The following is a 16,159-nucleotide window of genomic DNA, read 5'->3' on the forward strand; positions in this document are numbered from 1 at the left end:
CTCCAAGTTAACCTAATATAAAAGCATATTTTTCCTAGGTGACAGGAAATAGTGCAGATCATTTTGTCATAGCTATGCTTGTTCTCACATCAAATCCAAAATAAATTATAGACATATAGTATGTGTTAGTGCTATGTTTTCATTGTGAGTTGAGCAAATCATAAAGCACTACTTAAAGTTATAATAAATGATCCTGAACTCATATTTTCATTGTAAAACTTATGAAGCAATAAACAGAGCCCAATGACCTTACTTAGATCAGACATTTATACTTTTACCACTTTGTAGAAATAATATTTGGGCTTCCCATTTGGCTCAGCGATAAAGAATCCAACTTCCAATGTGGGAGACACAGGAGATGTGGGTTTGATCCCTGGGTCGGGAAGATCCCCTGAAGGAGGAAATGGCAACCCACTCCAGTATTCTTGACTGGAAAATCCCATTGACAGAGAAGTCAGGTGGGCTACAGTCCATGGGGTTGCAAAGCGTTGAACACAACTGACCATGCACACACATTAAAGTATTAAATTAGTATTAAATATTTATATAAAGATATGCATATGTATAAATTGTCCTGAGTTCCAGCATTTCAATGAATAAATATATTCTTAAGTAGTTATTTCAGATCCTAAAAGATTATGTTGTTAAAGTGCTGCACTCTTTATAACTTTGGAAAACTCAGCAGTGCTACAGGGCTAGGAAAGGTCAGTTATCATTCCAAACCCAAAGAGTTGGACTCGACTAAGCATGCATACACAGACAGACAGAAATATATTTACATTATCATTTCCCTCATGGCATTTACAGTTGGACCATGTGTCTGGGGATCAAAGATATAGATATGGATTACTTTCCTAGAATGCACAAGTTATATAAATTCTGGTGTGTTATTGACTTCTAAACTGTGTAATCACTTCAACTATAAAATAAAGATCAAAATTTTTACATTGAAAGATAATTTGCAGAGTTAGGTATAATTCATATAAAGCATATAACTCAGTTCCTGGCTTAAATTATGGGTGCTATAATTATGATATTTTTAGTAATATTAATACTCTTCCTAATAAAATGTAATGATGGTTGGAGAACAAAAGTCCTATATCACCAGCAAAAACTGTCCCAAATTTAGGCAATATATTTACGTGGATGATTAAGCAGTCTTCCTCAAAGAGATGTATCTGCAATAGTTTGGAAGATGAATGGATTTCAACATGTAGAAATTAGAGGGAGAAACTTCTGGTAAACTTACTAATACACTCAAAGGGAAAGTTCCAAGAGAGACTTGGACTGTGATTTGGGAACACAAGCAATCCACTGTGTCTGAAGATAGAAAGGAATGATGGAATTCTTCCATGTATAAGACTATCGGCAGACTAGAAATTATAGGAAAAGAATCTTGCTTCAAACATCTAGAAATAGTAAATAATTTCCCTGGTGGCTCAGACAGTAAAGCATCTGCCTAAAATGCAGGAAACCCAGATTTGATCCCTGGATTGGGAAGATATCCTGGAGAAGGAGATGGCAACCCACTCCAGTACTCTTGCCCGGAAAATTCCATGAATGGAGGAGCCTGGTAAGCTACAGTCCATGGGGTCATAAAGAATCAGACACTACTGAGCGACTTCACTTTAAGTGAATAGATGAATTTACAAAGGTAAACCTAATGGACACCAAAAGGAATAGGATGCTAAAAATGAAAACTCAATATTAAACTCAATATTAAATCAGGGAATAGAGCGTTTGGTCCAATGTATGGCTGAGAGTCAGGTTCCTAGACTTGTGCCTTAATCTATATCCCTCAAAATGCCACATACCTAGGGAAAGAGTGCTTCGGGATTAATTTCATTCTTTGGAAAATATGAAAGTGAAGGTCATTCAGTCACATCCAACTCCTTTTGACCCCATGGGTTATACAGTCCATGGAATTCCCCAAGCAAGAATACTGGAGTGGGTAACCTGTCCTTTCTCCAGGAAATCTCCCCAACCCAGGAACTGAACCCAGTTCTCCCACATTGGAGACAGATTCTTTACATTCTGAGCCACGAAGGAACAAAAACACAATGATTTTCTCTTAAGGATTGAATCTGATTAAAATGAACAATCAATGAAACAAAAAAATCTCTTCAGATAAAATGTAATCATCAGACTAACCTTTTTTAGTTCAGAATGTGAATCTATATCTGTATCTGTATCCATCAGTTCAGTTCAGTTCAGTCCAGTCACTCAGTCGTGTTCAACTCTAAGATCCCATGGACTGCAGCATGCAAGGCTTCTCTGTCCATCACCAATTCATGTCCATCGAGTTGGTGATGCCATCCAATAATCTCCTCCTCTGTTGTCTCCTTCTCCTCCTGCCTTCAATCTTTCCCAGCATCAGGATCTTTTCCAAATAGTCAGTTCTTCGCATCAGGTGACCAAAATATTGGAGTTTCAGCTTCAGCATCAGTCCTTCCAATGAATAGTTATGATTGATTTCCTTTAGGATTGACTGGTTTGATCTCCTTGCAGTCCAAGGGACTCTTGAGAGTCTTTCCAAGACCACAGTTCAAAAGCATCAATTCTTCCAGGCTCAGTTTTCTTTATGGTCCAGCTCTTACATCCATACATGATAAGGTGTTACCTGCATAGCTGAAGTTATTGTCATTTCTCCCAGCAATCTTGATTCCAGCTTGTGCTTCATCCAGCCTGGCATTTCACATGATGTACTCTGCATATAAGTTAAATAAACAGGGTGAAAATACATAGCCTTGACATACTCTTTTCCCAATTTGGAACCTGTCCATTGTCTGGTTTTAGCTGTTGCTTCTTGACCAGCATACAGATTTCCCAGGAAGCAGGTGAGGTGGTCTGGTATTCCATCTCTTGAATAATTTTGCAGTTTGTTGTGATCCACATAATTATGATTATCTATATCTATAATCCTTATCTATACATACATCAGTTCAGTTCAGTTCAGTTCAGTCGCTCAGTCGTGTCCAACTCTTTGCGACCCCATGAATCGCAGCATGCCAGGCCTCCCTGTTCATCACCAACACCCAGAGTTAACTCAGACTCATATCCATCAAGTCAGTGATCCCATCCAGCTATCTCATCCTCTGCCATCCCCTTCTCCTCCTGCCTTCAATCCCTCCCAGCATCAGAGTCTTTTCCAATGAGTCAACTCTTTGCATCAGGTGGCCAAAGTACTGGAGTTTCAGCTTCAGCATCATTCCTTCCAAAGAAATCCCAGGGCTGATCTCCTTCAGAATGGACTGGTTGGATCTCCTTGCAGTCCAAGGGACTCTCAAGAGTCTTCTCCAACACCACAGTTCAAAAGCATCAGTTCTTCAGTGCTCAGCTTTCTTCACAGTCCAACTCTCACATCCATACATGACCACTGGGAAAACCATAGCCTTGACTAGACGGACCTTTGTTGGCAAAGTAATGTCTCTGCTTTTGAATATGCTATCTAGGTTGGTCATAACTTTTCTTCCAAGGAGTAAGAGTCTTTTAATTTCATGGCTGCAGTCATCATCTGCAGTGATTTTGGAGCCCAAAAAAATAAACTGACACTGTTTCCACTGTTTCCCCATCTATTTCCCATGAAGTGATGGGACCAGATGCCATGATCTTCGTTTTCTGAATGTTGAGCTTAAAGCCAACTTTTTCACTCTCCACTTTCACTTTCATCAAGAGGCTTTTTAGTTCCTCTTCACTTAAAGGACATACTTTCTTTCTGATAAGATTAGTAATGCTAATTTCTTCCACTGGAACTAAGGTTGGGCAGATTCACTAGTACTCCTACTTAAAAGTTTGGAGTTTCCTAAATTCAGTGTTATTCATCTGTATCATAAACCCACTGTATACACAGCATTTACTTAGAACTACCTCCAATGGGAGTTGAGAGAGAAAGGGCAACCATTGGTAACGTGAAGTTCATTCCACCTTCCATGAGTGCCATGTGTAATAAACCCCTTTATCTCCAACCCAGGAGTCTAATGTCTTGGGCTACTATCTATGAAATTGTAGCTTCCATGTAACTGTTAATTTACCAGTAGGGTAAAACCCAAACTATCTGCAGTTCTTCACAGTATATATGAGCAGAATTTAGAAGAAGTGACTTTTTCTTTCTAAGATTGCACTTCCTAATTTGCATAATTAATGAGCTGAATTATACATAAGATTCCATTCAATGCTGAGATTTTAAGGTTTGAGTATTCTAATTATTTTAATACTAATTCTCGGGATGCCAAGACAGCAATTGTCCTGCCTATGCATATTAATTCCCCAGACACATTAATTCCCCAGACAGTGGCCAATGGTGTAGTCTGTTGGCCAAGTTAGATGGTGTCACATTTTCAAAATGATAGTTTGTCTTAATTGAGAATTAGGAGAAATGACAACCCACTCCAGTGTTCTTGCCTGGAGAATCCCCATGGACAGAGTTGCCTGATGGGCTGCAGTCCGTGGGGTCACAAAGTCGGACATGACTGAAGAGACTTAGCATGCACAGGACACACAGATGTGATGTAATACTGATAACTTTTTTCTTTCATGGGCTTTCTTTGTGGCTCAGTTGGTAAAGACTCCACCTGCAATGTAGGAGACCTGGGCTTGATCCCTGAGTTGGGAAGATCCCCTGGAGGAGGGCATGGCAACCCATTCCAGTATTCTCACCTGGAGAATCCTCAGGGACAGAGCAGCCTGGAGGGCTACAGTCCATGGGATCACAAAGATATGAATCAGCACTGTGTAAAATCATGTTCAAATAAATGACTCACATTTTTAAGGACTTACTAAGTACTATACAGTTTACATATAAAATACTTTTAAACCCACTATAAATGTTAATATAAATAAAAACTTGCAAAGTAGTCATTATCACTGAAGATAAGGGATATGAAAAATGTAAGGTCACATACCTAGTAAATGAGGTTTATCTAATTCAGGTTTCAGGCAAACATCTTGTTGGTTCCTCAGTATTCACCTCGAAATCCTTATTATTAGATCATTTCTCCAAAATAGGGTCTCTTAATTCATAGGTTTCTGATTGTTTTTTCCTTTTCCCAGAATGTTTCCAAAATAAGACATTTGCTGAAGATCTACAATTAGGGCTTTCCAATTTCAGAGCATTATTTTCTTTTATTTTCACTTTCATGCATTGGAGAAGGAAATGGCAACCCACTCCTATGTTCTTGCCTGGAGAATCCCAGGGACGGGGGAGCCTGGTTGGCTGCCGTCTATTGGGTCGCACAGAGTCGGACAAGACTGAAGTGACTTAGCAGTAGCATTTTCTTTTCTGTATACATGAAATAGGGAGGGACTCAGCCAACATTAAAATGAAACAAAGTAAAACCTCACAACATACTGCTTAAGAGTAAAGGGACCTGGCTTCTACCAATTATGTTACTCCTAAAGGATTATTTCTGGGCTTCACTTGAAATGAGAGTAATTACAAAAGAATTACAATTAGTAGTCTTCCACATAGAATCACCAAGAAAAAGTATTAAAGTAACCTAGAAATGGAAACATTATTCCACAAGTGATAGTTGAAGACTAATTTCCTGACTGAGTTTTCTTTGACACAAGAGATATTCATATGGAGACAAAAATAAAACTTATACAGTTTAAAATCTTGTTAATGGACTTCTCATGAATGCAAATCTTGTTAATGGAAATCTCATTAATCTCAACTGTAAAGAATCTGCCTGCAATGCAGGAGATATAGGTTTGATCCCTGGTTTGGGAAGATCCCATGGAGGAGGGCACAGCAACCCACTCCAGTATTCTTGCCTGGAGAACCCCATGGACAGAGAAGCCTGGAGAGCTACAGTCCATAGAGGTGCAAAGATTTAGACATGACTAAAGCAACTGAGTGTGCAATCAAGTGACCACCAGAAAATATAAGCATCTTTGACCTTAGGACCTATTGTTTTCTAGAAGAATTACTTACTATTAACTTACTATTCTAGAGACTAGGTTTTTAAGATAATTTCATTTGTCTACCAGTAAGGGAGAAAACACTCACTCCAGTGTTCTTGCCTGGAGAATCCCAGGAATGGGGGAGCCTGGTGGGCTACCGTCTACGGGATCACACAGAGTCGGACACGACTAAAGTGACTTAGCATAGCATAGCATAGCAAGGGAGAAAACACACTATAATTGAATCAATCTTTCTTTAAACTTAATATCTCTGATGCACCCAACATTTCGCTATAGTCTTTGTAGTAAAAAGAGTGACCTAGAGGGGTAGGATTGGAGAAGGCAATGGCACCCCACTCCAGTGCTCTTGCCTGGAAAATCTCTTGGTCAGAGGAGCCTAGTAGGCTGCAGTCCATGGGGTCCTGAAGAGTCGGAGAAGGCTGAGTGACTTCACTTTCACTTTTCACTTTCATGCGTTGGAGAAGGAAATAGAAACCCATTCCAGTATTCTTGCCTGGAGAATCCCAGGGAAGGGGGACCCTGGTGGGCTGCCGTCTATGGGGTCACACAGAGTCGGACACGACTGAAGCGACTTAGCAGCAGAGGGGTGGGATGGGAAGGGAGATGGGAGGGAGTTCCAAAAGGGAGGGAATATATGTATACCTATGGCTGATTCCTGCTGAGGTTTGACAGAAAACAGCAAAATTCTGTAAAGCAATTATCCTTCAATAAAAAATAAATTAACTTTTAAAAGTCATTACCTAGTATTAGTCTTTGATCTGCCATTAGCTACTATAAGACATTAAACAAACCATCTACTATCTGTGAGCTTTGTATTCTTCATCTGCAAAATTGATCACTGATACCAACAGTAATGCATTTATTAAAGTTCCCCGGAAGCGACAAGGCACTAAAAATAAATTTTGTGTTTTTAAAGTGTTTATAGTAATTTTATATTATATACAGTAATTATACTAATAATACATATAAGGCATATGTATTGCTTGTAGAAATGTTATTCTTTAAGAACGTACAACTTTGTTTCTAGACTCTAGTTTAACATTGCCAGATGACTACAATGAACTGGTTTCCATCTTCCATAAAATGCATGATTAGCAGAGACTGTGAACTTAGTTTAACTTCCGTGTTACTAAGTGATTTACATTTCTGGTCATTATCCATATTATATTATTTTTTAACTAATTATTTTTTAAGTCATGACCTCTCATGGCAACTTAACCTAAGAAATTGCCTGAAACACAAAGATGTTTTTAAAAATTTGGCAGGAATAATGCATAAAGACATTTATCTTAGCAATGTTTAGAATAACAACTGTGTGGAGGCTAAATTGACAGTAATAAATAGAGAATTCAATAAATATACGCTCTTCACTTGGAATATAGTACATCCAAAATAACATGGGTTACAAAAAAATGTTTTAATAGTACTAAAGAATACTGAAATCATGTCAAGTGAAAAAGTGATACAAAGTTATAAGATTTCAAGGACAGTGAAGTTTACCTAGTTTTTAGGACTATACATATTAAATAGACAAATCTGAATCAGAATTTCAATTCTACCAAGTACTAGTTATATTATTAAAAGAACGTTAATATCTCTTCCATTTGCCTGATCAATAAAAAAGAAGTAATAATACTTTCTTCATATGGATTTTATGAGGATACGTAGTTCAATGCTTGCTTTAAATGCAATCATTCAAAAAAAGTTAATAATTTTCAATATTACCACTGTCATTATGTTGAGAACCATGGCCAAAAAAAAAAAAAAAAAAAAATCTGCCAGAGTAAGAGAAAGAGAGAGTGCTAATTCTTGTTTTTCTACAAAAGTTTTTTTCTTTAGGTATTATCTAAAACCTCTAAGCAAAAAAAGAAAAAGTATATAAGCATTATTAAGAAATATAGGATAAATGCCAGGATAAATAGCTGAAACCATTGAAAGCTATTGCTCTTCTGGGACAAGAATTATTGGCAGAAAATGGTGGGTCAGGTTATTGTTCTTATTATAAGCTTTGTAATTCAATCTGTATCCCATTGTACATCTATCACACTGATAACGATGAAAATTACATTTGAAAAGAGAAATGCATTAGATGGTGAAACTGAACAATCTACTCTGTATCTTAATGCACTAGGATGGTTGTTTAGAGCCTAGAATTGGCAAATTAAAGCAGCTTAATACAAGAATACTGTTACATTTTCTGAAAAGAAACCAAATTGAATCGACTATGCTTTTATTTGTGTTTTTCATTATTTAAATTGTTTATGTATATCTAGGCAATATCTTGCCTCCCCTCCCCAACCTCTTTTATCCTCTCCAGTCCCTCCCAGAGTTAATCATCAATGGGGATATCAGTGTTCCCCCTGCCAGGCAAGCTTTCAGATCTCTGCAAGTATCATATGTCAGTAACACTGCTTCATATTTTGAAAAGTATTGGAATCTTTCTATATTACCTGTTTGAAGCTTATCAATATTGATAAATTAAGATCCAGTTCATAAACTAAATCAGAGTATTTACCAATATTTTTGGTAATAATATGAATGGTAGATATCTCCTTTCTCCACTCTTCTTCACTATCTAAAGTTTTCAAGATGGGCACTAGCCTTTATCTTGTCTTGCTTCATTTGCTCTGGAAATCTCTCTGAAGCAACACAGCCTTGGTAAGGATGGTGAAGAAACCAGGAGGTCGTGCATTAATTCAAGGAACGTCACTTAGAGAAGACAGTCTTAAGCCCAATGTTTTCTATTTAGCTTTGATGACATAATTACCATCTCATGAGCCAAAAGGTGTATGAAAAGACTTTCTGCATGGATGAAAATCGTGTCAATATTCAGCCGGCATTAGTTGAGTTTCTTCACACTGAGGGCTGCACTCTTCCAGATTTTCATTAGAAGCCTGGCCAAGTCAGCACCATTCATTAACTGCCTCTCTACTGAATAGGAAAAATGAATGAAGTCCTTTAATCTGACATTAATAAATGGCAATCATTTGGGAAACTATTCAAATGGAAAATGCTGAGGTTCATCATTGAAATTATATTTGATGACTTGGGTTTGTTCTGGCCCATTTAAAGATATAATTTTCATAAAACTTTATCTGTGATGGTGGGTGATAACAGGTACTCTAGCCAAATCATAGGGTGAGCTTAAACAGGACTCAATAGGACCAAGAGGCATTTTCATAGAAAAAATATGAAAGCTGAAAGTACCACTGTGGCACATCTGCTGCTGCTGCCAAGTCACTTCAGTCGTGTCCGACTCTGTGCGACCCCATAGACGGCAGCCCACCAGGCTCCCCTAGGGGAAGAATTTCTCAAACTTATAAGAGTTAATCTGTTTTTTTCTTTAAAGAAAGTATAATTAAGCACAAAGGCAACTAGATCGGCCCTTATTCACCTCATTTTACAGATGGGAAAGTTAAAGATCAAACAGAAAAACCAAGGAAGTTACTGTAATTCTTCTTTCAGAGTTCAATGATGGAATATTCTTCAAAAGAATTATCAATACTTACCTCCTAAATCCTTTGGTAGCATTTAGAAACACCTTATAAGTAAACAAGTACAGAAAGAAAATAATGTACTACTTTTACTTCATATTTCTGTAATAAAATGATTTGCAGTGTGTGCAATGAATACATCATTTAGATCAAGATTAGAGACAGATGATTTGTAAATTAGGTGACATGAAGTGAGCTTTGAAAAATGAATGTATATTGCATCAAAATGTGTTATTTCTTTTCATTTCTTTTACTTCAACCACTCTGTGATCTTCAATAAGGAAAGAGACTAAGCTTTTCCATATTGGTATACACAGTGCTTGAATGACACTGAGAACAGGGTATGTGAGTGTGGCTTGCACATCTCAATTCAAGTTGAATTTGAGTACGCACATTCAAAACTCTAAATGTAGTTCAGAAAAAACGTACGTGTTTTGTTTCATGAATGTTCATTTTCTTCCTTCAATAACTGGTAAATAACTGGCTGCCAGATGAGTTTTGCCTCTGCTGTGGCTATTTTTGATGGGATAATTTTGTTAAGCATCTATGCATATCACAAATATTATACAAGAAAATAAAAAGTATTCACAGCACTCAAACAGTAGGAAATGTCTACGTAAAGATCCAGAATATTCAAATTAAACATTAGTAGATTTCCTTGAGAAAACATAAAACAACCAGCCATTCATTTGCTCATTCATACATTTATCAAATATAAACTAAGAGCCTGCTCTATGCCAAGAAGGGTTATGTAAATATCAAAGATGGCCAATATCCTTTCATGATACTTTTCTCATCTCCTTATAAACAGCTTTATTATTATTCACACACTTCAGACAAGAAGACTGAAGTACATCTCAATTCTTCTGTTGTCTTCCAGTTTTTTCTCTACACACAAGTCAGAACCTTAAGAGGCTGCTGCACTACCGCTACCTCCTTAAATACCGAGAGTAACTGACATGGGCAATGCCCATACCATTTATATATACTTAATTTTTTTGCTAACATGGATTCATTGTTTAAAACATGCTCCAACAGGAACTGTTCATGCTACATACATGAAACTATGTGTCAGAAATTGTGGCAATATACTAGATAAACAAAAATAAATGACACAGTTGTTGTCCATAAGAGGTTCAGAGACTGAGGAGGGCAGGTATATAAACATAAAATTTCCAAGAAAAAAATTGCTAGATATGCTAATAGAGATAAGTATTAGTATTAGTCACTCAGTCGTGTCTGACTTTGTGTGACCCCATGACTGTAGCCCGCCAGGCTCCTCTGTCCATGGGATTCTCTAGGCACAAATACTGGAGTGGGTTGCCATTTCCTCCTCCAGGGGACCTTCCCAATTGTACATAAAGGAGACTTCATTAATGTGCATTAGAGGATACCCCAGGTTAACTGTCATAGAAAACTGTCTCTTGAGCCTTTAAATTCTATACCAATTCTACACCTCTGGTTGGCCGATTGTCTGTTTCTTTATTTAGGTTTTAAAGTGAATGACCTGGGGCTATTTGTTTCCATCAACCTGATTGCGAATCTAAAGGCGCAGTTGAAATGTCTATTTTTCTTGCCATCCTCAGAAGAGATTGCTGAAGATCTACTCTATGATTCTCATTATTTTCAGCTTACAATACAAATATCTTATTATTTTTTGCAACCTGTGTTCAACCAGTCCATTCTGAAGGAGATCAGCCCTGGGATTTCTTTGGAAGGAATGATGCTAAAGCTGAAACTCCAGTACTTTGGCCACCTCATGCGAAGAGTTGACTCATTGGAAAAGACTCTGATGCTGGGAGGGATTGGAGGCAGGAGAAGAAGAGGACAACAGAGGATGAGATGGCTGGATATCATCACTGACTCGATGGACATGAGTCTAAGTGAACTCTGGGAGTTGGTGATGGACAGGGAGGCCTGGCATGCTGCGATTCATGGAGTCACAAAGAGTCGGACATGACTGAGCGACTGAACTGAACCAAACAGATGTCTTATAATAAAGCAGTGCTGAAAAATTAAATAGAAGAATGTTCAGTTGCCATATAGGCTACAAAAATGATTTGCTGGTGGTGATTTTTAAGCTTGATTCTAAATAGATTTATGAAGAATGGCACTTGGAAGACATGGTTCAAATTTTGCTATTTAAGGTATCTTGAAATTATAGGCTCACTCTCCCTAAAATTTCAAAAAGCATAGAGCTTAGGCTCTTAAGGGTATAGAGTGATGAAAGTTTTCATAGTCATTTCTAAAAAGCAACACTTCATAGTTTTCTGTCTCCAATGATTCTCTAATATACTTGTAGAGGAAGGCAATAGAAAACCAAGAATAAAAATAGCTGAGCTCTCCACAATTGGACTTCCTGCTTACTTTCCCTGTTCAAATAATAGAGGAGACACCATCTTGCAATAGAGGCTTCATAGACAACGGCGCTTCTCCAGTGACAGTCAGCATTTGATGCCCCGTATCTCTTGGTTCTTCTTGTTGCCAATGGTCGGCCTGGTGATGGTGGTGAAATGGGAGCAATTAATCTGTAGATGTGGGAGGGCTTCCTTTAACAGTTGAAGGGTACTGTCTGGTATGATTCCAAAGACTTGTAGTGTTTTTAATGTGGGAATTTCTCCAAGTTCAAGTAAAGTTTCAGGTATTATGTCATAGCACCGACTGAGTGATAGGTGTTGGAGGTAGTTGAGTTGGTAAAATTCTGGAAAGCAGTCATTTTTAAGCATGACACTATCACTTAAGTCTAGGTAGACAAGATTGGGACATCTTCCAACTAAGGTAGAGACATCTGATCTCTGCAGATTCTTTTGGTACCTGCTGAGATTCAGCTCGGTTATGGTCTCTGACACACGTGCAACAGCTACCTGTACACGCTTTTCAGTGAAATCAGCACCAAGAGAGGTTCAGTTCATCCAATCTGGAACAGCTGCTCAGCAAAGTCTTCAGGGCAGATTCAGAGAATCCAGAACACCCAGAAACGTTTAGTCACAGTAAATTTGTGTTCTGAGCAAGATTATCAACAACGGTATCTGAAAGTTGGAGGCCTTCCAGGCTGAGATTCTGCAACTTAGAGCAGTGAGACAGAAGGCCATGCAGGGTAGACACATCGATCAGAGTTCAAAAGGTCCAGGTGCTGTAGACAAAAAGAGCTGAAATGTTCAACTAACGGTTGGTCCATAAATGATCGTGGACAGCGGAAGGCAACCACCCCTCGGGACAAAAGCCGACCAACCACATCTAGGTAGAGGTTTCTACCTGCGAGGTCTACAGTCTGCCAGAGAGGCTCGTCAAACGCTAGATATTACCATCTCTTACAAACATTGGAGACTTTGAGGAGTTCAGGGAGGCACAGACAGGAAAAGATTCCTAAAAGCAGCTCGTCTGGACGGGAGTCCCAAGAAACACCTGGAAAGTTCTCTCAGTTTAGCTTAGGTCTGAGGACAATCACAAAGTCCTTGTCATTGCCTTTGCTTTTCAGCCATTTTCTTGGGGGACTTTGTGGGTGGCCCAGGTTTGAAAGCAGTTCTTGGGGGATGTTCTCACTGTCCACCTCCTCCTTCTCCAGGGCAGGACCCCCATGCCTGAAAGCAGTTCAGAAGTCTTGCTAGAATCCCATCCCCATGTGAAACTGGTGGTAACGTTGCTACTCTGGTCAGGTATCTCCTGGAGGTGTTTCCTGTGCATGGCGTCTGCAGGTTCGGGAGTTAAGGATTGATTAAAATGTTGCACAAAAGCAAAGATCATGCTTCTTTAAGATTTTGAGCATCTAGCTTGATTAATAGCTCAGATTCAATGAGCAATAACTGTAGGCAAAGGAAGTACACCTGATGATTGACTCTAACTTCCTGACCATGGTGTTAAAGGATTTCCAGGATCTGACTTCAACCCATGCTTCAGCCTCATCTTCAGTTCCTCCCTGTCACACCCCCTGCACCCTACTCCTAAGTGCTACCAGAACTCTTCAAACATCCTTTGACTTCTATAATATTTTATATTTTTGTTCTTCCATTGCCTACTAATGCCTCACATATAAATACCTTGAAGAAAGTACACTCATGTCACCACTCATTTAAAATGGGTCTATATTTAAGTCCCAGATAACTAATTCAGTTAATATCAAATTTTATTAAACCTAAGAGACCATTAATTAAAGGATAAACTACTATGTTTGGTATTGCTATGAATAAAAATTAGTGTGCTTCCAATATTTATGATAATATGCATTCAATTTTAAGAGGCATCTGATTTCAGTGATGTTCATATACGAAAAAGTATCATAGTATTAATAATATGCACTGATAAATTATGAAGTAAAATGTTTTTGCTCATTAGACAAATGAGGAAACTTTGACAAAAGGGAGTAAAATAATTTCCTGAAGACCAGACAGCCAGTCTAATTTAGGAATAAAATTAAGAGTCCCTGATTGCTGCAATGGTGTAATTTTCAGTTTACCATAATTTAAAATATGAATTATTTATAGTAGAAATAGCAAGTTGAAAAATATGTCTCTTCTTTGATACACGACATGCCAGTTTTAGAGAAGAACTCATTTAATGTACAAAATTCAATCTAAATTAGTTGTATTTTACTTTAAAAATGTGATTTAATTAATATGTTGAAACTGAAGTTTTGTCATCAACAAAATCTTTTTAAATGAAACATCCTTAAAATGATTGTGTTCAGTTAATCAATTTTAGCACATAAATATAATACAACTACACTTAATTGCAATAAAATTGAAAATGTAAAATTCAAAAATATTTATATACAAAATAAACCCTAACTTGTACATTGACATTTTACCAATGAGGAAATACAGATGTAGAGAAGTTAGGCCACTGGCCAATTATTCAAATAAAATTTCAAGTTAATGTAGAATTTTCAGTACATCTTGAATGTGCCCTCATACTGGGTTTATATGATCTATATTTTCCAGTTGTAGTCAATCTACCACTTAGCCAAATTAATTTGTAAACCATCTTTGATTTGTTCTATCATTTGGATATATTTTGTGGTCCTCAAAATATTAGAAGAAAATACTCTGTTTTTTAGGCCAACTCCATTTTATGAGTGCATAATTTTACTAGAAATGTTATTTCTCTGATTTAATGAAACAGAAATCCTGCCACAGTCTGTTATTACTCAGTGGGCAAGACTGGCCTGAGCCAGTTGACAGTCATTTAGCCTTGCAGTAGTGTGTTAGACAACTTATTGAGTGTAATGATTATTTGATGAGACAAGCTATTAAAATGGAGTCTGCCAAAGATGAAGAATAGTGGAAAACTCTCATTTATTTTAATTTTTTTTTCCCTGTTTTCAACTGCTGAGACAAGCATGCTAACACTTTGATCTGCCAATATGAGAACAGATATGATGGCCTAAGGGCACTGTGAGTGAATGAAAGAGAAAGAAGGGAAAAGTGCCTATTTTGTGCCAGGTATTTCTTAAATCAATTTTAGTAGATGTCTGGTTTAAATCTCTTAACTACTTTAAGAGTTTTCCCTGTTGAGTTCACTAATGCTCTGAAAAGTAAAACTGCTTATCCAAGCTCATGTAGGTGGTAAACAAGCAATGTGACATCCCATAGTCTGATTTGAGTTCCTATAATTCTTTAGGCTATATTACAATACAGTGATTTTATTGTGGGTATATTATTTGTAAAGTTTTCACATATTTAGTGTAGTTGGCATAGTGAAAAAATTCACATATTTATAGATGGGCTTCCCTTGTGGCTCAGCTGGTAAAGAATCTGCCTGCAATGCGGGAGACCTGGGTTTGATTTCTGGGTTGGAAAGATCCCCTGGAAAAGGGAAAGGCTACTCACTCCAGTATTCTGGCCTGGGGAAATCCACGGACCATATAGTCTATGGGATCACAAAGAGTCGCATACGACTATTGTATTTATAGATAGCTTTTGCAAATATCCTGAAGATTCTAAATACCTATTAAAGGGTTGAGGTTGGGACTAAAGGGAAACAGTGAGCTGAGCTGGAATCATAAAACAGGATACACTGCATTCTCCAGACTAGGGTCATAAAGTTGGAATATTCCCGGAGACCTGAGAAATGTTTAATGCAAGGTTTTGAACTGATTATTTGAAGTGTCAAATTGTTCATTGGTTTCTGTGCATCCCTGGCATCCATTGACTTCTAAACACATAATCAGATAGTGAGAGTCTGTGCAAGTATTGATGCTTTATGATACAGACTTGCATAAGCTTTTCTGAGACTTGGCTGAAATCTCTCTATTACAGTATACACTAGTAATACAAACTGTCCATGGAGGGGTGATCACACCAACACACACATGGAGGACTTGCAAAAAACATAATACAATCTTCTCTTATGTCTATGCAGTTCAAAGAAACCAGAAGTTCTACAAATCCCTACTACAATATAGTGGGCTACTACAATACAGTAAGGGGTAAAGATAAGCATTGCTCTTCTATGGCAGGTGTATTGCAAAAATATTTTCTTCTTCCTTTTTAATTTCTTTTCTAGTTTCTCCAAAATAAGTCTTTTTTATGTGGGAGTAATATCTTAGAGAGACCACAGAGCACTGAACTCATTTGAGGCACTTAAATAAATTATGTGATATTCAATATCTAGGTTGATCTATCTTATAGTGAAATTCATATAATTGTGTCTTTTCTTCTTTTAAAAAAAAAGTCAACAAATTATAAGTGATTCTCCTGTGTGGGGACTAAGTATTTTGAATTAAGTCATAATTATGGAAACTTTAT

At 37.5% G+C, this 16,159-nt stretch overlaps 1 pseudogene; it reads right to left on the reverse strand.

Moving 5' to 3' along the window:
* Positions 1–11,830: 11,830 nt before the first annotated feature.
* Positions 11,831–13,116, reverse strand: LOC129622535 (S-phase kinase-associated protein 2-like; annotated as a pseudogene).
* Between the last annotated feature and the right edge of the window lie 3,043 nt (positions 13,117–16,159).

The sequence above is a fragment of the Bubalus kerabau genome, chromosome 11 (genome assembly GCF_029407905.1).
Source record: "Bubalus kerabau isolate K-KA32 ecotype Philippines breed swamp buffalo chromosome 11, PCC_UOA_SB_1v2, whole genome shotgun sequence".
Taxonomy (NCBI): domain Eukaryota; kingdom Metazoa; phylum Chordata; class Mammalia; order Artiodactyla; family Bovidae; genus Bubalus; species Bubalus kerabau.